General features: G+C 45.7%; 1 protein-coding gene across 2 annotated transcripts in view; it reads right to left on the minus strand.

Annotated features, from left to right (window-relative positions):
• The window catches only part of CIT (citron rho-interacting serine/threonine kinase), a 1039445-nt gene extending 1016377 nt beyond the window's left edge, over positions 1 to 23068 (minus strand). For both annotated transcript variants that reach the window (XM_069215034.1, XM_069215033.1), the window contains exon 1: positions 22961 to 23068. The gene's annotated coding sequence lies outside the window, so the exon portion shown is untranslated. The remainder of the gene's footprint in view (positions 1 to 22960) is intronic.
• Between the last annotated feature and the right edge of the window lie 401 nt (positions 23069 to 23469).

The raw sequence follows: 23469 nt of genomic DNA on the forward strand, positions 1-23469 counted from the left end.
CGCACCAGGACATCTGAAACGCGTCCCCCAACGATCCTTGCATCGGATACTGAAGGCTGCAGAACGACGGACAGTGCGCATTCTCTTGAGTGGCAAACAGGTCTATACGATGAAAACCCCACATCCGAAAGATGTAAAGAACCAGATCCGGATGTAGACGCCACTCGTGGTCGTCCGAGAAGAAGCGACTGAGTCTGCCCGCACATACGTTTTGGACCCCGGCCAAATGGTTTGCCACTAAACAAAGCAGATGGTCCCGAGCCCAGGACCAGAGTTGCAGAGCCTCTCTGCAAAGAAGGTACAACCCTCCACCCCCTGTTTGTTGATATACCACATTGCAGTCATGTTGTCCATCAGAATCTGAACTGACCGACCGCTAAGGGAAGGGAGGAAGGCCTTGAGGGCCAAACGAATCGCCCGCAGCTCTAGCAGATTGATATGAAACATCTGCTCCACTGGAGACCAATGACCCTTGATCTCCTGATCCTCCAGATGAGCTCCCCACCCTAAGGTGGAGGCATCCGTTATCACCGTGGCCACCGGAGATGGCTGCGAAAACGGCTTCCCTTGAGAAAGTTGCCTTCCACAGCCCACCATCGGAGATTCGCTGCAGTGTGTCTGGAGATTTTTATTGACTCCCAGAGATCTCCTTTGTGCTGAAACCACTGCTTGCGGAGGCACCACTGAAAAGCCCTCATATGCCAGCGTGCATGAATGACCAACAGAATACAAGAAGCGAACAGACCGAGCAAACGAAGGACCTTGAGGACCGGCACTACCGCTCCTTCTTGAAACATTGGAACCAAAGCCTGAATGTCCCGTATCCGCTGTGGCGGAGGAAAGGCCCGATTCAATGTCGTGTCCAGTACTGCCCCTATGAACAGGAGGTGTTGAGAGGGCTCTAGGTGAGACTTGGGTACATTTATTGAAAAACCCAGAATGAACAACAACTGGGTGGTCAGCTGCAGATGATGCAACACAAGCCCCGGAGACTCGGCTATGATCAGCCAATCGTCCAGGTAAGGGAATACTGCTACTCCCTTCCTCCTGAGGTGTGCCGCAACAACCGCCATCACCTTTGTGAAGACCCGAGGTGCGGAAGTAAGACCAAAAGGAAGGACCACAAACTGGTAGTGCTGCGATCCTACCACAAACCAGAGATACTTCCTGTGCGACTTGAGAATGGGAATGTGAAAATAAGCATCCTGCAAGTCGACCAACACCATCGAATCCTCCTTGCTCAACGCCAAAAGCACCTGTGATAGAGTCAGCATTTTGAATTTCTCCTGTTTGAGGAACCAATTCAAAATCCTCAGGTCCAAAATAGGTCTCAGACTACCATCCTTCTTGGGGATCAGGAAGTACCTGGAATAACACCCCTGACCCCTTTCTTGCTCTGGAACCAACTCCGCTGCGCCCTTCAATAATAGGGAGAGAACCTCCTGTTCTAGCAACAGGAGATGATCTTCTGAACAAAAGGAAGGACGGGGAGGGAAGGGAGGAGGAATCTCCCAAAAGGGAAGGGCGTAACCTTTTCTCACCAAACTGATAACCCAATACTCTGTTGTTATGGACTCCCATATGGGGAGAAAAAGAGAAAGCCTCCCCCCTACCGGAGAGGTATGAGAGACATTGGCAAGAGGTCTAGGGCTGCTTTTCTTGAGGTAACCCTCCAGAGGAAGAAAGGGTGCTGCTGTTGGATGGCCCCTCTTGTGCGGATTCTACCCTGCCCACTGTATGAACGATAAGGGAGGCTGGAGGATTGCTGCCCCGGCTGCTGTGATCTCCCACGAAAGGAAGCACCCCTTCCAAAAACACACAGCCGTCTAAAAGATCGAAATTGGGTAGAAACAGCCTGCAGACCCAAAGACCTAGCAGTTGCCCTACATTCTTTAAAGCGCTCTAGCGCAGAGTCCGCTTTTGAACCAAATAGTTTTGCCCCATTAAAAGGCAGATCTAGTAACGTAGACTGGACGCCAGACGAAAATCCAGAAGTGCGTAACCACGCATGCCGCCTGGAGGCAACGGAAGTCCCCATGGCTCTTGCAATAGAGACCGTGGTATCCAGCTCTGTCTGAATAACTTGCGTAGCCGCCGCATGAGCATCCAAAAGAAGACCATGCAAGACCTGGGGCATGAATGGAAGAACAGTCTTTGTCGCATCCATTATAGCATGGATATACCTGCCCAGAATACAAGTTGCATTGGCAGATTTTAGAGCCATGCTGCAAGATGAAGACACCTTCCTGGCCGATTGGTCCATCCGCTTGGATTCCCGGTCCGATGGTACTCCCGGAAACAAACCAGGGGCCGACCTTGAAGAGCAGGATGCTTGTACCACCAAGCTCTCTGGTGAAGGGTGCTTGGACAAAAACTCCGGGTCTCCAGGCACAGATCTGTAACGCCTGGCCACCGACCTATTAACAGCCAAAGAGGTGACCGGCTTCTTCCAAACCTCTTCGATCGGATCCATCAGGGCCTCATTAAATGGTAGAAGAGGATCCGCCATGGCTGTAGCAAGATGCAAAACCTCAGTCAATAGGTTGTTCTTCACCTGCGCTGTCGGTAAGGAAAGATCCAGGAATGCTGCAGCCTTCCTAATTACAGAGTGGTAAGAGGCTGCCTCCTCTGTATATTCACCCGGGGAGGACAGGTCATACTCAGGAGAGGTATCAAGACCACTTGCAGTGTCCAGCCCAGGGAAGTCACCTTGAGGATCAGTGATCTCCCCTTCTTCGCGGAGTTGCAGTTGATATTCCCTCTCCTCCAAAAGTCTAAGGGGCTTTCGACGCGACCTCAACTTGGCCTCGAGCCCCGGAGTCGACATGGAGCGCAGCGACATCGGTGAATGGCACCGGGAAGGCATCATGACAGGTTCTCCGGATCCACCCGACACCGCAGATGGATCCATCGGCGCCATGGAAAAGGCACCCGCATCTGACGCCGAAGGTCTCTTCCTCGACGTCGAGGGCTGCGCTGCCGGCATAGGGGCCTGACCTGAGTCTCCAGCCGAACAAAATGGCATAAACGGCGTCGGCTTATATGGAGCCGAACGCCAAGATTGAAAGCCAGGAGACCAGTGGGGCCAGCCGGCGCACCACCTCCCGGAGTCATATTTTTAAAAATTTGAAACATGGCATTAAGGAATGCCGCCGGATCTGTACCTGGAGCCGGGAACAAAGGATAAGTCTGCGGAGCCGGAGCTGGCGCCGGGCTGGATTCTTCAGGTTCAGGATGCACTGGCGAAGCCAGATGACTTTGGGGCTCCACAACTTCAAAGACTGATGGCGCCGGGGACCTCTGCGGCGTCGCAGGTTGAGGGGACACCATCGGACTCACTTCCCAAGACTTGCGGCGCCGGGACGATGGAGACCTCGACAGACTTCTAGACGGACGTCGGGAATCACGATGACGCCGCTTCTTATGGGAGAAGACCAGATGGTGCCGCTTCCTCTCCTTCTTGGACCTCGCCAAGAATAGCTTTGCCTCGCGTTCCTTCAATGCCTTCGGATTCATCTTCTGGCAGGATCCGCATTCTTGGACGTCGTGATCGGAACGGAGGCACCAAAGACAATCATTGTGTAGATCAGTCACAGACACACGACCTCCACATTCCCTGCAGGGCTTGAAACCCGACTTCTTCGGGGCCGACATCATGGAAATACACAAAGTATCCCTTCCGAAGAGCTAACGATACAGGTAACAGAAAAGTAACTTATCGAAGGCACTGAAAAAAAGGGAACTGCCGTCAGCGAGGACCTCTTATTGCCACGATGACGTCACACGGAGCCGCGTGAAGTCGGGCAATTGTCACGTCCTCGCCGACGTGCAGAGCTAGAGAGAAGTTTCCATCGAATGCTACGCATGGGGAGAATTCATTAGGTGAGGAATCCAGAAGTAGTTGTATCCATCAGAAAGCTCAGATTTCCCCCAGGTAATGCAGAGTCTGGAAAAGGTCCCAAAGCTAACAATCTTGCGTAGGAGAGGATCCAAGTTGTCTGCGGGGAGGCAGACAAATAAAAGGATATTGTCCGCGTAAAGCGAAACAAGTAGTGGGCCCAGTTTGAATTGTAATACCCTGTGGAGATATTTGTCCATGTAGATGGCGAATCGATTGGTCCATTGCTATGATGAATAGCAATGGGGAGAGGAGGCATCCGTGATGGGTGCCCCTAGTGATTGCGAAGGAGGATGAGATAGAACCGTTAAGTCAAATCCGGGCAGTGGGCTGCAAGTATAGCAGCATAATCAATGATGTGAAGCAGCTGGGCAATCCCCCTTTGGGTAGGGCTGTACGCATAAAAGCCCATTCCAGAGAGTCAACTGCTTTTTCACCGTAAGTAGAGCTACCGCAGCTGGGGTGGAGGGTGATATCCGGTGTATTACTGCGAAAAGGTTGCGGGATTGATGGAAGTTAATTGTGTAGGACGAAGCCCGATTGGGCTGGTAATATGATTTGGTCCATTAGCAGGGAGAGTCGCATGGCCAGGAATTTGGCTAGTATCTTAATATTGAAGTTAAACAGGGATAGGGGTCTGTATAAACCGCATAGCCAGTGGTCTTTGTCTGATTTCGGCAGTAATGTGATCATTGCTTCACGTAAAGTAGGGGGCAGGACACCAGTTTCAAGGGCCTCAGTGTACACAGTGAATAAGTAGATCACTAGCATGCGCTTGTGCACCTTGTAAAATGCGCCTGTGAAGCTATCCAGGCCAGGGGCCTTGGATCCATCCAGGGCATCAATCGCAAGGACGATCTCCTAACAAGTCACTGGTTCACTAAGAAATTGTTGCTGAGCAGTAGTGAGCCAGACCATAGCCACTTCATCTAAATATTGAGCCATTTTGGGGGTGTCATCACAGTGGCGCGCAGTGTAAAGTTGTGTGTAATAGGTGAGAAATGTATTACAAATATCCTTATAGTCAGAAAAATGTGTACCGTCAGCTGTCATTAATTCAGAGACATGGGAGGAGGAGCCGGGAGGCCAAAGCAGGTGTGCTAAGGTAATGTCCTGGGCACTCACCTCACCATATCAGCGAGCTCTAGCGTATTTACATAAGTATTGTAACTCACGTTCTGTCAGGTCCCTAAACTTCACTAGTAGGGCGGTCCGTTTCAGGAGGTCAGGACCGCCACAGCGGAGCGAGTCAGTCTGATCCAGCTCCGACAATGAAACCTCCACTCTGGCCAAACTGTTCTGTATGCCCTTGAGGACCCCAGAGTGTTTTGATATGCAGATGCCCATCGAATAGGCTTTGAAGGCCTTGTAACAGGTGCCCCGTGAGGTTACTGAGTCCTTGTTAAGGTCAAATTACTCCATGATGGCAGTACTGAGCTCAGCACGGAATGTTGAGCCATGGAGAGCTGTTTCAGGGAATCTCCATGCACGTTTGCGTTTACTGAATTGGGGGAGGGAGCAGATCATCATAACCAGGGAGTGGTCAAAGAGGGTACGAGGCAAGTAGAAGATGGTGCCTTTCCATGGGACAACCGGGGGAAACATCAGCCAATAGTGCATTACCATGTACTCTGGGGAGCTGAGTGGAATGTGTATGCTGGGGTGGTGGGGTAGTGTAACTCCTAGGGGTCTCACAGCGAGTACGTATTGCACATGCCATGTAGAACACGCAGTGAGAAGGATTCCAAGCATGACTTGCTACCGTGGTATCAAGCTGTGGATCTAAAACCATATTAACATCGCCCCCTAGTACAATGTGATCAGAGTCCACATAATCGACGTGGGCATTCAGTGTCTGAAAAAAATTAGAATTGTCCGTGTTCGGGCATAAACGTTTGCCAGTAGTATCTTCAAGGCGTCCAACGTGCCTCCAACCAGTATAAATCTTCCTTGGTCCTCTACAGAAGTGGAATTTGGGTGGAAGTGTAGTTTGTGAACGAGAATACACCCTTCCCCCGCAAATAGGAGCTATAACTAGAGAACTAGCGACGCATGCCCCAAGGGGCAGCGAATGTGTATGTGGAGCGTGGCAACAAATGGGTTTCCAGAAAGAAGACTATTTGACCATTAAGCCAGTTCAGGTACTGCAGCATCTGCTTACCTTTACGTGGATTATTGAGTCCCCTAATGTTCCAGGAGATGAGTAATGTCTGAGGGAGTCTTCCCGTGATATATATTGTTTGTCATCTGTATAAGCATGGGTAGTACACATGGCATGGATGTGTGTTATCTTAACAATAATCAAGAACAGCAACAAAACAAAAAAAACATTAAGAATCCAATTCCCAACCCCCTACCCACACTTATCTACAAGAACAAGCCCAGTGAATCCCCATGATGACGAAAAAGAACAACAATCCCAAAAGGTAATTAGGGTGGTACAAACCATAGGGTGGAGGAACACTACGGTGGTGGCCCTGTAGGGCTATCAATGCCACAAGGAGTTTAAAACATGAGCAGTTGCAATCGGGGACATGCATGTGCCATAGCTACATTTACCCACTCAGAGGAGCAGATGCTGTGTTGAGAATATGCAGGGCACAGGTGGCCCATAAACTGGGAACCGGAGACAGAGCACACGGTTTAGCAGGAGAAAAATGTCCATACTGGCAGTGAGCACAGTATCTGGGGGAGATCGAGTGGTGAGTCTTGTCTGGTGAGGGAGCGAGCCTTATTGGAAGTTTTACAGCAGTCCAGGGCATCGGCGGGCTGTCGAAGATGTGTATTTTGTGTTGACATCTACCCAGAGTCTTGCGGGGTAGAGCATTCCATAGCGCAGTCCCAGCTTGCACAGAAGTGTTTTGGTATTGACAAATTTGCGCCGAACTTCCTGTACCGCCAGGGTGGAGTCAAGGAAGAGTGAGACGGTCATGCCCTGGTATTGGAGGGGTACCTGAAGTTTAGAAGCCTGGCAATGATCGGTCTAGGGGCGGTGCCCAAGGAACGGTTGGGCTGTCAAAGACCTGTGGACTAGCTCCACCACAAATGTAGCGGTGAAATTTGGGCGGCCCAGAACCTCGATTAATAGCGTTTCAATGAAGAGAACCAGGTATCCTGGGTTTGTGGTTTCTGCGAGGTCAGTATGCGAAGGTTGTTGCATCGGCCCTACGCCTCCAAATCTTTATTCTTGATAGCTACAGGTGTGCAGTCTGGACTCCAGCTTCGCCAGTCGCTTTTCTGCTGCAGCAGCAGCGTCCTCAAGCGTGGATATGTGGCTCTGTGCCACCTCCATCCTCTTGTCCTGACGATCCAGGTGTTCTCCCATATGGTCCAGGCAGGAGGCAGGAGGCAAGCGCATCAAAGCGGCAGTCAATCGCACTGAACCCAGAGCAGAGCTCAGCCGTAATGGCACCCATATCTGCTGGTTGCTCAGCAGCCGCCCTTCCAGTCGCGCCATCCTCCATGGTAGTAATGGTTATTGATGGGGCGGGTGTGGATTTCTCAAAGGGGAGCTTCCGCTGTCTGGGGTCCTCACGAACTATCGCAGGTGGTGTAGGGACAACTGCAGAGTCGCCCTGCAGTGAATGGGCACTCGTCTCCCCTCTCCAGTGAAGTTCGGTCAGCCCCGTTGAAAGTGGATATTGTGGGACAGTGACGCACAATGCAGGGCATTGGTAAGAAGGAGCTAGGGAGCCCTTACATGTCAAGTGATTAGTTCTGAGCAGCTGGCAACTAAGCGCCACAGGGCAGATGTGCCAGGATCAGTGGGGGTAGTGGGTGCTAGGCTGAGCAATCCACTGCACCACTCATGTATAGAGAAACATGGCAATCTTTGGCAGAGGTTGTGCAGGGTAGTCGCTGAGCACCAGTGAGGCAGGGATGAAGTGGAGCAGCCACCTTACCATGCTAGGCCCAGGCATCAGTGACAGTGCAGGTGGCTCAGCTATCGAAATAGAGCGGATCCCATCTTAGAAAAACATTGACGCTGCATCCAGGTATTCGATGATCCTCCTGATCCATGGAGTGGGGCGTAAATGATGGCATGTGGGGCTACTGGGATGGGTATAAGGGTCGCCTCAGGCTCACCCGCGGCCCCTATCACCACAGGCCTCCGAGGGAAGGGCCAGCTCCAGGCGCAGCCACTGAATATGCAGCAGAGACACTTCCACGCCTGCTAATGGGCAGTCCCCCGCCACACACAGTGTCTAGGCATCTCGTGGCATTAATCCAGGGGAGACAGGGGGCAGGCAAAGGCTCTCCAGAGCTTCAACACCATGCGGCCATTTTAGACACCGGCGTGGCTCCTCCCTTATGTTTGTTTGATGAATGCGTGTGTCTGTATTTTTTTCTGCATTATTTTGTGGTTCAAATTATCAAAAAAAGCTTAGGCCTGGGTCCCCGGCTTTAAGCACTCCTCCAGTGGGTGGTCCCTGGATTCCAATATTAATTCAGTGGGGGTCCACGGGTTCCTGCAATGGTTAAATGGGGTCCACAAAAGTTTTTTTTTAAAAATAAGAAGCACTGATGTAGGAGGTTGAGTTTGCTGTATATTTTCTTGGTATTTTTTATTTGCTCTATCCTACAGGCTAAGAAAGACGTAATGGGAGAAACTCAACCTCATTCCATAAAGCCAGCTAACAGCTATTAATAGACCGTTCCATTTGTAGCTCGGAGGGAAGTTGGTCTATTCTTGTCCTTAATACATTTCAGCAGGATTTGGAGCAGATGTGCAGCCCGCAGTAGGTAAGGAAGCAGTTGTAGCAAGTCCAATGTCCTCAGTAGGTCAAGAGGTGGAAAAGGTGCACACTCCCCAGTTTCGAAGGAAATGGATGGCAAGTAAACTGATTCATTACTTCTAGAGTATTTCAATTAGATACTTAGTCCACAAACACTGCAATTCAGAGGAGCTCTGGGAGCAAGTTTAGGGTCACACAAAATGGGTTTTAAAGCAGATCTAATGTCTCAAAAAAAAGGTTTGGATCTGGAGCAGGACCACAATACAAAGTACATTTCAATGACTAAGGATGGCTAGATTAACAACACAAATATTTTAGTAAAGTATTGACATTTTCAGAACTGCACAACACACATACCACAATGATTTATGTTTTCATTACGAATTATTCCATATAAACACCAGAGATTAAAAAATATATATTTGTACACATTAAAAATAAATTAGCGAAGCTACAATTCACTTTTTTTGCTTTTCCCCCAGTATAAAGCGTGTTTCTTGTTCTATAGTCCATGTACATGAGCTACACAGATGTCTGGCCTGGGGATGTGCTAATGTTTTCATATAAAGTGCATTCCTATTCATACAGTAAGATAGTGATTTGCATTCATGTTTGGGACATAATGTGTCATTGTTACCACTCACTCAGAGTCAACAATCAGTTAGTACATCAATCTTTCCAACTACTAAATTACAACATCACTTTTTCGGTGCTACTTTCAACTTTGATTAACATAAATTATACTTTATATACATTCAATAAGGTACAGTTGTCCTAATTTCCCTGCATCTGGTCGGTAAGTGCTTAGGTGCTATTTTAAGAACAAGTCTAAACCTAGAGGCTTTGAATATCAATTAAAGCATGCAGGCACATTTGGGGCAACGTAAGGGTATTGTCCACTGTTAGACCTGCCAGCCTTGGGTGATCTTCCCCCAACCTTTCTGCCTTCACTCCTCCTGTTTTGCTAAACTCATTTTTGTTGGCCTTAGCAGGCTTCGAAAAATCTTTAAAATGTGACTAGACCTGGAGGTCTAGTAACTTTAATAATCTACTTGCCATAACTGTAATGTACTTGACCCCAAATTGTGTGATCCTAGGCAAATATTGTATGGAGCTGTCTTCTTCTTCATTATCACGTATGAGAGCACCTTCAAATATGCAAGTTTAGCATTTCTGCAGTACACATTTATTTTCTGATTTAATAGACTAAACGTTTGCTCCATGTATAATAAGAATCAAGCCCACATATAGGGTATACATGACCCCTGACTTGCCCCTTAGTTCACTAATAGCATTGTCACCAGAGTGGTAGCAGGAATATCTCTAAGTTCATGTTTAAAAACTCACGTTAAATAAGTATATTGCTAAAGCATGATGTGGTAGCGCACTGTAATTTACAGACAGCACTTTTTTCAGTGAAATGGCCACAAAATGTCCCACCAACATGCAGTTTTACTGATAAACCTATATAGAGCATAAACAGTGTTTGAAAATTGTGTTTCAGCAAAAACATCATTCGCACATCAAGCAAAGTACTCTAATTTGTTTTCATCATATACAAATCTTTTCACCACACAAAAATATGCCTTCCTAACTACTGAAATACATTTTGAAATGTTATAAGCTATTTCAATGTTGTGTTAGGACAAATGCCCAACATCTTACAGCTGTTCTTTTCACATGTTCTGCGCAGCACAATTATCACATAGTTCACTTTACAAAATGCTTTAACTTCACAGCCAGAAAAAGAAAAGACGTAGGATGACAAACTGACCTTTGACCTCGGTCTGTGAATGCAGAGCAAATGTGATGAGAGAAATGCAAGATTTAAAGACATTTTTATTGCTCTTTCACTTTGTGAGTGAATAGAATACCCGTTATTAGTTAGCTTGCCAGAACAGGCAGAGGAGGGTCTAAAACAGTTCACCCTGATGAAATCTGTCTCGCCATAGCGAATAGATTTCTTGAGGCTTGCTTAGGACTCTGTGCACTTTACGACTGCTAACCAGTGCAAAAGTGCTTATGCTCTCTCCTTTAAACATGATCAAATTGGCTTACACCCAATTTACACATTTATTTTAACTGTACATCCCTAGTAAATGGTATTACTGGTGCCCAGGGCCTGCACATAAAATGCTACTAGTGGAACTGCAACACTGATTGTGGCACCCACTTAAGTAGCCTTTTAAAACATGTCCCAGCCCTGCCACTGAAGGCTGTGTGTGCAGTTTTCAATTGGCATTTTGTCCAGGAAAAGTAAGACTTTTGCCAGGCCTAATCTTTCCTTTTTAATACATAAAAGTCAACCATAGGATAGGCCCTGAACAGTGCATTGTAAATAAAAAGTTGGACATGTATTAAGTTTTACTTTCCTGGTAGTGAAAAACTCTCAATTTGTTTTTCACTATTGCAAGGGCTGCCTCTCCCATAAGATAACACCAGGTTAGCTTATTACACTTAAGTGATAACTTTTGACTGGGAGCAAGAAGAAAAGTCATGTTTGGTATCTGAGGAATTGTGACTTAAAATTTGACTTTGCCATCAAGTAGGGGTTTCATTTACAATTCTGAAAATGCCACTTATAGAAGGATGGCATTTTCTTCTCATAAACAGTTGGTGCTTGCAGTCTGTCCCTGGGTCACATGACTGAGTAGTTGGCCTTTGTGTGTTCCTTCCAGACAGTATCAAAATGGGTGTCGGCCGGATTGGTTGGGGGTGGGGGGGGTTGGCAGAGCTGTCAGTTACCGCTCTTGCAGCACTTCAAAGGCACTGGCTAAACTCACACACAAGTGACTCCACATTAGCCTACTGTGTCCTCAGACAGACTGGGACCAGGGACAGGAGGCAGGAAATTACAGAATCCTCTGTAGGGGGAAACTCCAGAAGCATCTCCCACTTCAAAGCTGGCACCAGGTATAAATATTGGGCCCTCAGACCCATCTTCTCAGCACACTCCTGGACCTGTGGATACTACCGAAGAAGAATGCCCTATTGCTTGAGGCCTGCCCTGATTGCTGAGAAGGAAGACTGGGTGTGTACCCTTTATTCCAGGCTGAACTGACACCAAGGGTCAGCTGAGTGACCTCCTTTCTGAGCTACAGGGACACAACAAGCTCCAGAGGTCTCCCTCCCTGCAACTGCCCAGCTGACCTGCTGCATTGGACCTGCTAGGGCTTTACTGGCTTCTGCTGGAGTGAGTTCCTGATCCCCAAATGGTGCCTTCACAGGTCCTGGGCACTTAGCTGGCATCGAAGAGAGCGCCTCCAATCCTAACAGAAGGGTCCACCAAATCTGGTGCGAAGGAAAATGAAGCCCCGTAAAGCCTTGTAGCACAGCTGCCAGCCTCATTGGAAATCAATGCAATGTTTTACCACATATCTACCAGCTTCACTAGAAGCAACGTCAAGAGGTGCAAAGCCTCACTGCAGTCACCCAAAAAGACGTAAATCAATGAAGGACCTCACACTGCCGCTATCACAGAACCCCTTTGGAAATGATGCAGTGTGACGCAGAACCTTGAATCGCAGCCCTTGCAGCTTCTGCGAACTGACGCCAGACAACGTGAAGTGCTGTAAAGCAACACCGCACACACAGTGCACTAAGGACATAAGGTACAATCCTCAGTGAGCCAACTTGGTCCTGTATCAGGCCTGTTCTCCATTGTGGTTGGCCTAAGCTTCTGACTTTGCCCCGGTCCAGCATGACCAGATACCCTCAGATGGCGATTTGCGTCTTTTGGCACAACATCTTCAAAATAGCATATCTCCAGTTCTACTAATTTGATTTTTGTAGGTTTTTATCTTAAATCCTGCTCTATTTTTCTACATTGGTGTGGGGTTTCCCTGTTTTGTGTACCACTTTAATAATGTTTACTTGCTTCCTAACTACTTTACACATTGCCTGACTGCTTCTGCGGCAAGTGGTGAGAGGTTTAAGCACAGGTTAATTAAGTGACTGTTTGTGGTTCACCCTGACAAGGATTGTGGCTGTTGCTCGATTAGGGTTTCACCCCCTCAACCAGCACCCAGTTTCTCACATCTACCATACAATTGTTAGCAATACGGTTAGCAGGGTGCATGGGTGCTCTTTTTAACAGACTTATACAAAAATATAGGCATACACATCTGGCTTCCCACACATCTGGCTTCCCATGATGTATCTGCTAAGCAAAAATAAGAGTCCATACCAAAGCATTACAGTACGTGCCAAAATGCTCCTTCCACATATTGTAATTTATTTTTTAAATGCTTTTCTTTTTCTCAAAAGTGCCTTAGGTTATTCTATGTAAGCTAAGATGTTTTCATGACAATAAAGCTCATCTCTATCATCTCATAAAAACATAGGCAAACATAATGGCTGAATGCTTCATGTTCTTTACCCTGAATCCAGATGTTGTCAGATGTAAACAGTAATAATTTGTCATAGCTTCCTATTGATTTAATAAAAGTAAGCATCCTACCCAACACTGCATCTAAAAGTCAGAGTATCAGAGGCTCTTTATTTCTGAGCAAGGGAAAAATCATGCCCCTTAAGAAATGTGTAAGGAAAAAAGTACAATAACCAAAAATTGCAAATGTGCCCTAACAAAGGATGGAAATCCGAACGCCTTTAATTTTGTGAAGGCTTGGCATGTACAAATGTCATGGAGGACGGCATATGGTGCTGTAAGGATATGTGAATTTTGACCACTGACTCCACATTGCACTTAGCCTAGCACTACACTGTCACATTAGTGACCACCAGCTTCATTTTGTCTATTGACTTTATCTTAGCATTAGACACTGCTACGTTAAAAGCTGCAAGTAGTTTTCCACATTGTACAATGTGCACATGTTTTTATTCTTCGTGTGTTTTCCCCACTAAGGGCATAGTCTGATAAAATTGTACTCAGACGGCAGGGAAACTGACTTGTTTTGGATTGGCACCTTGGGATTGTGGCCACGTCCTGACATGTTATTTTCAAAGCAGGCCTAAAGTAATCAGCTTTTTTTTAATAAATAAACTTCTGCAGGGAAAGGGAAGTTCTAGACTTTTCCTTTATTGTTTGTTCAAAGTATAAAAGGCCGAGACCAGATGGACCGGGGACAGAGAGTGTTCGCAGATCTCAGGCACTCCCAGGACGCTGGAGTATGCCATCCTTCCCATGAGGATAATTGATCTCTCTCTGTTCTCGATCAAGTCTAGGATCTGGCGATCTGATGCTGAATAGGAGGGAGATGAAGCAGTGATGCCCTTTTCTCATGGTGCTGCATGTTTTTTAATTCATTTGCTTTGCATTATAATATAGATACATATATTTACTGTGTATATTGCAGTGGAGAATCATTTGTACAGTATTTCATTTCATTGCTGTGACCATTTTTAAAACGTTTGCTTTAAGCAAGCTAATCTCCTTTAAGGAACCTTGCGTAGTGAAATAATGTCTTCTTTGGACTAAGAAGCGCATTCCAGAGATTTTTGTCAGTGCATGAGTGTTTCATCTCGGTCACTAGTGAAGCAAAACAGGCCCTAAATGCAGAAAGTAACCTTAGATTAATATACAGGAAAAAAAATGAAAAAAAAGGTACATGATGCACAAGTCAAATCGAGAGTACAATGGCGAAACTGACAAAAATCACCTAACTGCCTATAACATGTTCTTACAAATCAGTAATCAACTTCCCAAAAACATTAAAAGAAATAATAAATAGAGGAGTTCTGTAACCTAGAACGCCCCACTATTACGATGCTGAGCTCACAGATCATCTTTGATCAGCATTGCTGAACACCTCATCTATACAATAAAGAAATTAGATGGAAGACTCTCTCAGAATAAAACAAAAAATATCAACCCACAAAGAGTAGGAACAACGGAACAAAAACAACCAACCACCAATCAATAAGTGTCTTCAAATTGCTTTCCAAAACTGAATTCAATTAACTTGTCAATGCAAGTAGGTCATCCATCTCTCCAACAGCCGTCCAATAAAAGTATTGTTCTAACTACATGTGCTGTGTCTAAATCAAGGAGCATACTGAACAAATTCCCAAATAAAGTAGCTGCCCATTAACTCAAGACTGCCTACATAAAACTGCTCAAAAAACAAGGATTCAAGATAGGGTTACATTAGAGAATCTATAAAACATAACCTTATACTTCAAGGCAGTTACCATCAAGCCACCTAAACCAAGCATCTGAAAGACATGCACAGATTGCAAAGATCTGCCACTTAACAGATGTCACTTGAACGATTTATATAATCCAGCTCTGCAGGTCATGCTGCTGTCATGCACGAAGTAGCATTAATTCTTTGAGGCGTCAAACATTTGCACAATTGATGACAGCAATAGAGACCCTCAAAGCAGATCTTTGTCCTCTTTCTGCATCCCTAACGTACACAATTTATAGACTGCCTGCCTTAAGTTGCTGAATCCAGCATTAGACAAGGTTTAGAAGAATACATCTAGGGCCAGATGTAGCAAAGGGTTTTACCCATTTTGTGTCTATGGGAAAATGTGTTCGTACATATGGCCCATAGTCACTGAAATACTCAACTGCTGACTGGAGCAGTTCACAGGAGCAGACTCTTGCCCTGTGAAGTACTTTGCACATGGGGGAGAATGAACGCATTTTAGTGCTTGAGTTCGCATCACAGAACTATACTGCATTAGTCATGCATACAAGCTCCTATTACAGTACATGACATACACAAAAGGTAAGGAGAGAAATGCTTGCAATTTGTCTAGCCACTGGCAATCGCTCTGGGTAGCATCCCAACCCATGGTAGTTTTGCTCACCAAGTCACCTCAGTTTGAACTCAGCTATAAGCAAATCAGCCTTGACCGTGCTTCTCATGGGAACAGTTCAGCCCGAACTGCCAAGCCAGGTCCTCTCTGAACCAGAATACAAGCAGTCGAGGACCAGTTTTGTACTAAATAAAGGGTCATTAGCCATTTGTTTCCAGTGGCAAAGTGAGAACGAGACCCACATCTATATAGATCCAGTACTATCTCTGTTGCAAGCCTGACCAGACTGTGGTGGATGCTAGAAGTGGTCTGCGGGCACTGCACAGGATGTCTTTCAGTTCACCCTCGAAGTCATGCGGATTAATCACCAGCGCCTCTCCCCAGGCACTCCCAACACCCCAAGCATTTATGCTGCATTTGACTCAAGTGGAATCAACAAGAACCCACCTGTGCTCTTCGAGCACAAGGCTGTTTTTGGCACAACATAGAGGCGAGTCCAACTAGCAGTGAGAGTGAGTCTGTAGGCAGCAGGGAGGTCAAAAACGTGGCTAAAAAGAACACAATATTTGTAACTATTATCGTATTTCACGTTTAGGTAACTGTATTTAAGAGGGCGTGAAAGGACGGACACGGTCGAGAGCTGTGGAGAGGAGATTGAAGGCAGTGAGTGTTCCTCACAGTGTCTGGCGGGTGGGAGTGATCATACAGATGTTCAAACTACCTGTTCATTCAATCATTGACCTCTCTGCAGAGAACACAAACAGTGGTCATATATGTGACAATTTTAATTACCATTTTGTATGGAAGAGGTCAAAGGAGGTACGCAGCTTTCAAAATATTCACAGTGCCAAATAAAAAGTAAATGTGTGTCTACAGGTGAGAAGATTGAGAAAGGGTGGGTGTGTGGTAAAGTATGCAACAAAAGCAAGTGAATGCACGAAGAAAGAAAGAAAACTACAGGAGGGAGATGTTGTGTGAGATATGCTGAAGGAAACTTTCAGAAAGATATGAGTAGAAAAGCGTGTAAGTGGAAACCAGTGAGAAGCTGCAGAGGAAAGCTATGTGAAGTATGCGAGTGATTGAGACACTTCAAAGATCAGTAGTACCCCTGCCACACACCTTAGTAGCTCATTGAGAGGTACCCAAATACTTATCATAGCTTTGATTTCTTAGCAAGAAAATTACACTCGAAGGGTCACATTTGGCAGTAGAATGTCACTCAAATATACACTGACACAGTAGAAATGAGACACAGAAACACTCTAAAAACTTGACAGCCACGGATTTAAACTGTGTGTGTACTATGTCTATTTATACTTTCCCCATCTCATTGTTAAGCACTGCAACCCAATGCAGGATAACTGAACCACTCTCATCGCTCACGCACAACACCATACACTTAACACATAGGCCTCAGTTGTGGCTGCTTAAGAATGTTGGGTACAGTCTGGAATCTCTGTCATTGAGATTCTAACTGGAGTGGTCTCGAGGATGGTCTGCGGAGTGGAGAGATACTGGACGGTTGAGGAAATGGGAGCTGACGCTGCTGTTGGGTTGGTGGTTTTTGAATAAAGCTCTTTACACTAAACTACCGTGTCAGAGCTTAACACTGGCGACGAGGTGACCACCAACCCAGAACCCACGGATTTCTACTCTTCTGTCGCGACGCCACTTCCCCAGGGACTTGCTGCGCTTTTCCTACCTGATCGAAAGTGCCTGTTTTCCTGGTTGAACGGATGGTCTTCTCCGTGTTGTTGGCAGAGTAAGCGTCTCCGGCGACCTCCATCAAATTTTCCCTGTGTCAGCGGCAGCGTGGACGTTTTCCGCGGTCTCCACTAGGTGGGGGTGAGAACACGTTCCAGGAACAATTTCTGTCTGCTCTAGACAGTGGATTTGTTTGTGTTTTTATCCTTTCTTGCCGGCTACAGTTTTTGTCAGTTCAGCGCGAGCCTCCAACGGACCCAGCGCGCTCGAGTGGGCACGCACATTTGTTGCTACAGGAGCCTAGCAACGCGGCCCTGGCAACGAGAAGTATACGGAAGGCCTAATAACGCGAGCCTGCATTGCGTGCGCAGCCATAGCAACGCTGCCTAGCAACGCGCTTGCGTCTCAATCGTCCAAGCCAGATTTATATATATTTTTTTTTTCTTTTTCTCCTCTTCGTTGTGCAGTGCTAAATTGTGGAACAGTTTAAAGGGATTTTTCTTCTACAGTGGACTTAAGACGCGTTACAAGTTATGGCTACTCCTACAATGTCTCAGCCTCCTCCTTTTCTAACGGATAAAGGTGACCCGATTCTTCTGTGGAAGCGTTGGAAGAATCTTTTTGATTCCTATTTAATAGCGATAGGTGGGGAAAAGTTCTCTCCTGCAAGGAAACAAGCAGTCTTGTTGCACAATTTAGGAATTGAGGGCAGGAATATCTATGATAGTCTAGAGACCTTGTCCTTTGGAGGGGCAGAAGGTGAACCCAGAGACTGTTATGAGATGTCTGTGGCCATTTTAGCAGCACACTTTGAATCCAAACTCAATGTTGTTCTTGAGAGACACAAGTTTTTTGCACGCTCACAAGGGAAGTCTGAAAGTGTGGGTAATTACATTGCTGTTTTGCGCACGCTAGCACGCACTTGTGATTTTGGTGACATCACGGATTCCTTAATCCGTGACCAACTCGTCCGATGTACTAACAACAAGAGAGTTCAGGAGAAGCTACTGACGAAAAACCCAGGCTTAAGAGAGGCCATTGCAATTGTTGAAGGGATGGAGAGCACCAATAGTTGGATTAAGGAGATGAGTGGAGACAATGATTTGTGCATGGTTCAAGCACCGCATTTTCGCGAGGAGGTCTTGAGGGTTAGCTGTGACAGTGACAGTAAAACCCCAGGATTTACCCAAGAGAGGAAGAGAGAGCCTAGACTTCAGCGTTGTTTCCGTTGTGGTAATACAGGACATGCTGCGAACAGTCCTAATTGTTTCGCACGGAATTCTCAGTGTAGGAAGTGTGGGAAAAAAGGGCACTATGCTAGAGTCTGCAATAGTGACAAGAACAATATAGATGCTGTCACTGAGAATGTTAACAAGATGATCCTATGCATTGATTCGGATTCCGGCAACATTGTGAATGAGTCTGGAATGGTAGATGTAGGACCTGTAACCATGCCTGAGTGTACTATTGAGCTTGATGGAAAAACTGTAACAGTATTAGCTGATTCGGGTTCTCCTTATACTATGGTGGGTGACAAGAATTACCGGGCAATTTTTGGGGAGGATTTCCATTCGTTAACAGCACCTGATATCAACCCTGTCAGTTATGGGGGGTCTAAAATAGAAGTGATAGGCTATAAGATCATGCGTATTCAATTCCAAAGTAAAGCCACTGTAGGGAAAGTTTATGTAGCAAAACGTGGGAACAATCTACTAGGTTGGCGTCACCAACGTGATATGGGGATTAAATTGGACCCCAATGCCAAGAGTCAGGTTATGGTAGTGAATGATAGCAACTTGGATCTTGATATTCTGAAGGATTTCCCTACTGTGTTCAGAGAAGAACTAGGTTGTCTGTCCAATTTTGAACACAGGATTATTCTTAAGAAGAATGCCACTCCTTCTGTGCATAAAGTGAGAGGAGTTCCAAAATTAATGTTAGAACCTCTCAAAGTGGAGCTTAACAAGCTTTTGGATGCTGGTGTGATTGAGGAGATAGAGTCCTCTGAATGGTTGGCTCCCATTGTTCTAGCGCCGAAGGACAATGGGAGACGAATTCGCATGTGTGTGGACCTCAGAGACCTTAATAAGCATATTTGGGTTGATCGCCAACCCCTGCCCAATATTTCTGAGGAATTGGCAAGGCTTGGTGGTTCAAAAGTATTTAGCGTACTAGATTTGTCGTCAGCATATCACCAGGTTGTTTTACACCCAGACTCTAGACACCTCACGTCATTTGTAACTCCGCTAGGAGCTTATCAATTTCGTAGAATGCCTTTCGGGCTAGCCTCCGCTGCTGCCTGTTTTCAACGTATTATGAGGAAAGTTCTGGAGGGGGTTTTGGGTGTCCTAATCTTTCAAGACGACATTTTGGTTCATGGCAAAACGTTAGAGGAACATGATGAAATCCTTAGAGAAGTATTGTGTAGACTGGTTGGTTCTGGCCTCACGGTTAAGAAGGAAAAATGCAAGTTTAGAGTTTCTTCTGTGACCTACCTTGGTCATACTATTTCCAGTGAAGGGATTAAACCCAAGCTTGAGTTGGTTGATTCTATTGTCAGCGCCCCTGAACCCAAAGACAAGGAGGGTGTGAGATCCTTTTTAGGGCTGGCAGAGTATTATTCTAAATTTGTTGCCAACTTTGCGAGCGTGACACAACCTTTGAGATCCCTGTTGAAAAAGGGAAACACATTTGCATGGTCTAGAGACTGTGCAGCTGCTTTCACTTTTGTGAAAGACTGTATTGGGAATATGCCCACATTAGGCCATTTCGACACACACGCTAAAACCTTCTTGTACACTGATGCTAGTGTAACTGGATTGGGGGCAGTGTTGATCCAAAGAGAAAATCAAGAGGAGAAGGTCATTGCCTTTGCTTCCCGTTCCCTGAAGGGGTCAGAGCAACAGTATTCCGTTATTGAGAGGGAGGCTCTTGCGTGCTCATGGGCAGTCAAGCATTTCAGATTCTATCTGTGGGGTTTACCCTTTGTTGTGAGAACTGATCACAGACCCCTCGTACAAATTTTTTCTTCAAAGAAAAGTGAGGGATTGACACCTAGAATAAAGAGGTGGGTTGAAGGGTTAATGGAGTATAATTTTTCTGTTGAGTATGTGCCCGGGCCGAAGAATACGGTAGCTGATTTCTTGTCTAGGAGTTCGATTGATAGTCATGACGAAAGCGAGGATGAGGGTGTCATTAGTTGGGTGAATGAGTTGGCTATAAGTGAAGATGAGTGGAAGACTGCTGTGGATCAAGATTCCATTAGACATGATCTTGCTGGTTACATTGTAAGAGGGTGGCCGGATTATAAGGACATTCCTGAACCTTTGAAGAGTTACTGGAACATTAGGGATGAACTGTCTTTAAGTGGTCGTGAGGTATTAAGGGGTACTAAATGCATACCTCCCACTGGTTTAAGAAATAAGATCATCAATTTGGCTCATGAGGGTCATTTGGGCAGGAATCTCACCAAATCAAGGTTGAGATTGATATATTGGTGGCCAGGGTTGGATCGTGAGGTCGAAGCGACCGTTAAAGATTGTGTGACATGTGCACGAAGTGACAAGAGTAAAGTGGTATCGAAACCCCCACTTTCCCCAGTTGCTGTGCCAGAAAGGCCCTGGGTGAAGCTAGGTCTAGATTTCATGGGCCCTTTCCATCTTCTCCCTGCTAGTGAACGGTATGTCATTCTCATGGTGGACTATACTTCAAGATGGGTAGTGACCAAGTGTGTTAACTCCCTAGATACCAGGACGGTGATTGAGTTTTTAATGGAGGAGTTCTCACGAGAGGGTGTACCCAGCCATTTGGTTACAGATAACGGGGTACAGTTGACATCCGTGGAGATGAAGTCCTTCTTGGACTCTTTAGCTATTGTGCATTTGAGAACTGCCTTGTACTTACCCCAGGCCAATGGTCTTGCAGAACGTATGAATAGGATGGTGAAGTACTGTGTCCAGGAAGCAGTTGAGACGCGAGTTTCTCTTGGGAGTCTCCTGAGAGACCAATGGTGGGCATATCGTAATACTCCCAATAGCGTTACGGGAATCGCCCCTTTTGAGTACATGAGGGGAAGGTTGGGTTGTAACAAGATGTTCCCAGCATGGTTCAGAGATAAGTTGGAATCATGTATTTCAGAGAAACTTGACCAGGAGAAACTTGGTAAAGCGTCCATGCGTAGGAGCGATCATCAACAAAAGTACAAATTGCGGTATGATTTCAAATCTTGTGTGTCCGATGTTGCATGGAAGGTTGATGACTTGGTATGGTTGAAAGACCCTAATTACAAAACTAAAGGGAGGTCAAGTTTCAAAGGCCCTTTCCGTATTAAGGAGGTGAGGGAAAATGTGGTTGTGCTGGATAATGGTGAAGTATGGAGCATGTCCAGAATTGCAAAAGGGAACTGTCCCAGGATTGATTCCGATAATCTGTCTAACCGAGGAGCGAACCACACCGCAAGGACAGAGTCCAAGGTAACACCATGCAAGACAACTCCTGTCAGACTCCGTTCTAAACCAGTGTGGTGGAAGGACTATGTTTCTTGAATTCTGATGTTTTTCCTGCATACTTCTGTGCAATTTAAATATTCTGTATTATCCTGTTATTCCGGCCATTACATTGTCATATTGTTGCTTATTTGTTTTATCCACACACATATGTTATATTTTCTTTTTTTTTCCTTTTTTTGTTGTTGTTCCTTTTATGTATTCCATCTCTAGTGTAATAAGGGGGATGTGTTGTGGCTGCTTAAGAATGTTGGGTACAGTCTGGAATCTCTGTCATTGAGATTCTAACTGGAGTGGTCTCGAGGACGGTCTGCGGAGTGGAGAGATACTGGACGGTTGAGGAAATGGGAGCTGACGCTGCTGTTGGGTTGGTGGTTTTTGAATAAAGCTCTTTACACTAAACTACCGTGTCAGAGCTTAACACCCTCCTTGCAAATACAACGTCAAGGCTTTAAGTGGAGCTGGAAACACCGGGTCTAAGATCCGATAGTAATTAAAAACAGACAGTTAATAAGGGCCCTATCAGGTCCTATATTTATGTCCTTAACTGCAGTGGCAAAAACACTAATCTATTTCACAACAATGAATGTAAAAACATTAAGGTAATCCACGTCCGCAATTTAGTTCCTCTTTATATTTCATATTGTATTTAATCTTGCATCCCCTAAGTGTTAACTATTTCTAGGAAGCTGTTTCACACAATGTAGCTGGTCATGCTTAACCCACAGCCCTAATTACACAGGCCATGCCCCTCTAAGACCTAAACTTTCTTGATCCCACGTAATGCCATGACAACGCCCTTCCAACCAAACCCTCTCCCGAGGTGTAGAATGCTACCAGTTTGATAATGCACTTTGGCGCCTCGTCCTGGGTTCCGATATATAAATATAAATGCAACTACAAGGGCAAGCAGCCCCCCCCCCCCCCCCCCCCCCCCGAAATGCCCAATACAGAAAATGTACTAACATCCACATTAAATGTTAGAGAGAGTTGTTAAAGGTATAGTATAAGTAAAATGTTTGGGGGGGGGGGGGGGGGGGGGGGGCGGGATTGTAGGACTTTGTACCCAATATAATGGACGTTGAAACTCGCTGCACGAAATACATTTAAGGCAGAATTGTGACAGATCCACTGTATTGTCGTTCCCAATGTTTTGCAGTTGTGTTGTCAGTGCCGTTTTCCAGCGAACCGCAGTGTGGAGGTCCACTGCCGCAGATATATTGCGCTGGTGGTGGCACGGAAAGGACGTGACTCCTAAGCAGTCTATTTGACTACAATGACAACACCCTGTTTGAAACCCAGTGGCATGAGCTCGGTGACACCAGCAAAGCTCGACCTCTGTTCCGGTGCCTTCTCGCTAAAACACGATCAGAGGTTTTTTTACAACCTACCTCTGCTTCTCGCCCCTCCCCTTTATACGTTTTCTTTTCTCCTCCAAAGCTAGCACTTCTTCCGCCTCACCACCTAAACGAAATCTGCTTCACTAATATTTAGCGCCATCACCGTTCAAATCAGAGCGTCGTTTTACGTCACTTCCGCAATATAACTGTAACTCCTAGCTAGCAACCGACAAATCTGTCACAAAAACGGAAAACAGACTGTAATGGCAAAGCGAATGCATTGAGAACGCGAAAACATGCCAAACTATGTACGAATTTTGCAATAAAGCACTTTACATTAGATCTAATAATGTTTGCGAAACACTCGTTGCGTGTATATCATAATTACTTAAGCTACGAATGTTATTTGGTACCGGCTGTAAGTATTCGTTTATATATTTTTTGCCTACATTTTATTAGCAGTTTTATTTATCATCAAAATAGTATTTTATGTGCTCGTAAGTATTAAATACGCAATGTTCATACTGATGTATTTATATTTAATTTTTTAGTACCTGTTA

This window comes from Pleurodeles waltl, chromosome 11 (assembly GCF_031143425.1).
Source record: "Pleurodeles waltl isolate 20211129_DDA chromosome 11, aPleWal1.hap1.20221129, whole genome shotgun sequence".
Classification (NCBI taxonomy): Eukaryota; Metazoa; Chordata; class Amphibia; order Caudata; family Salamandridae; genus Pleurodeles; species Pleurodeles waltl.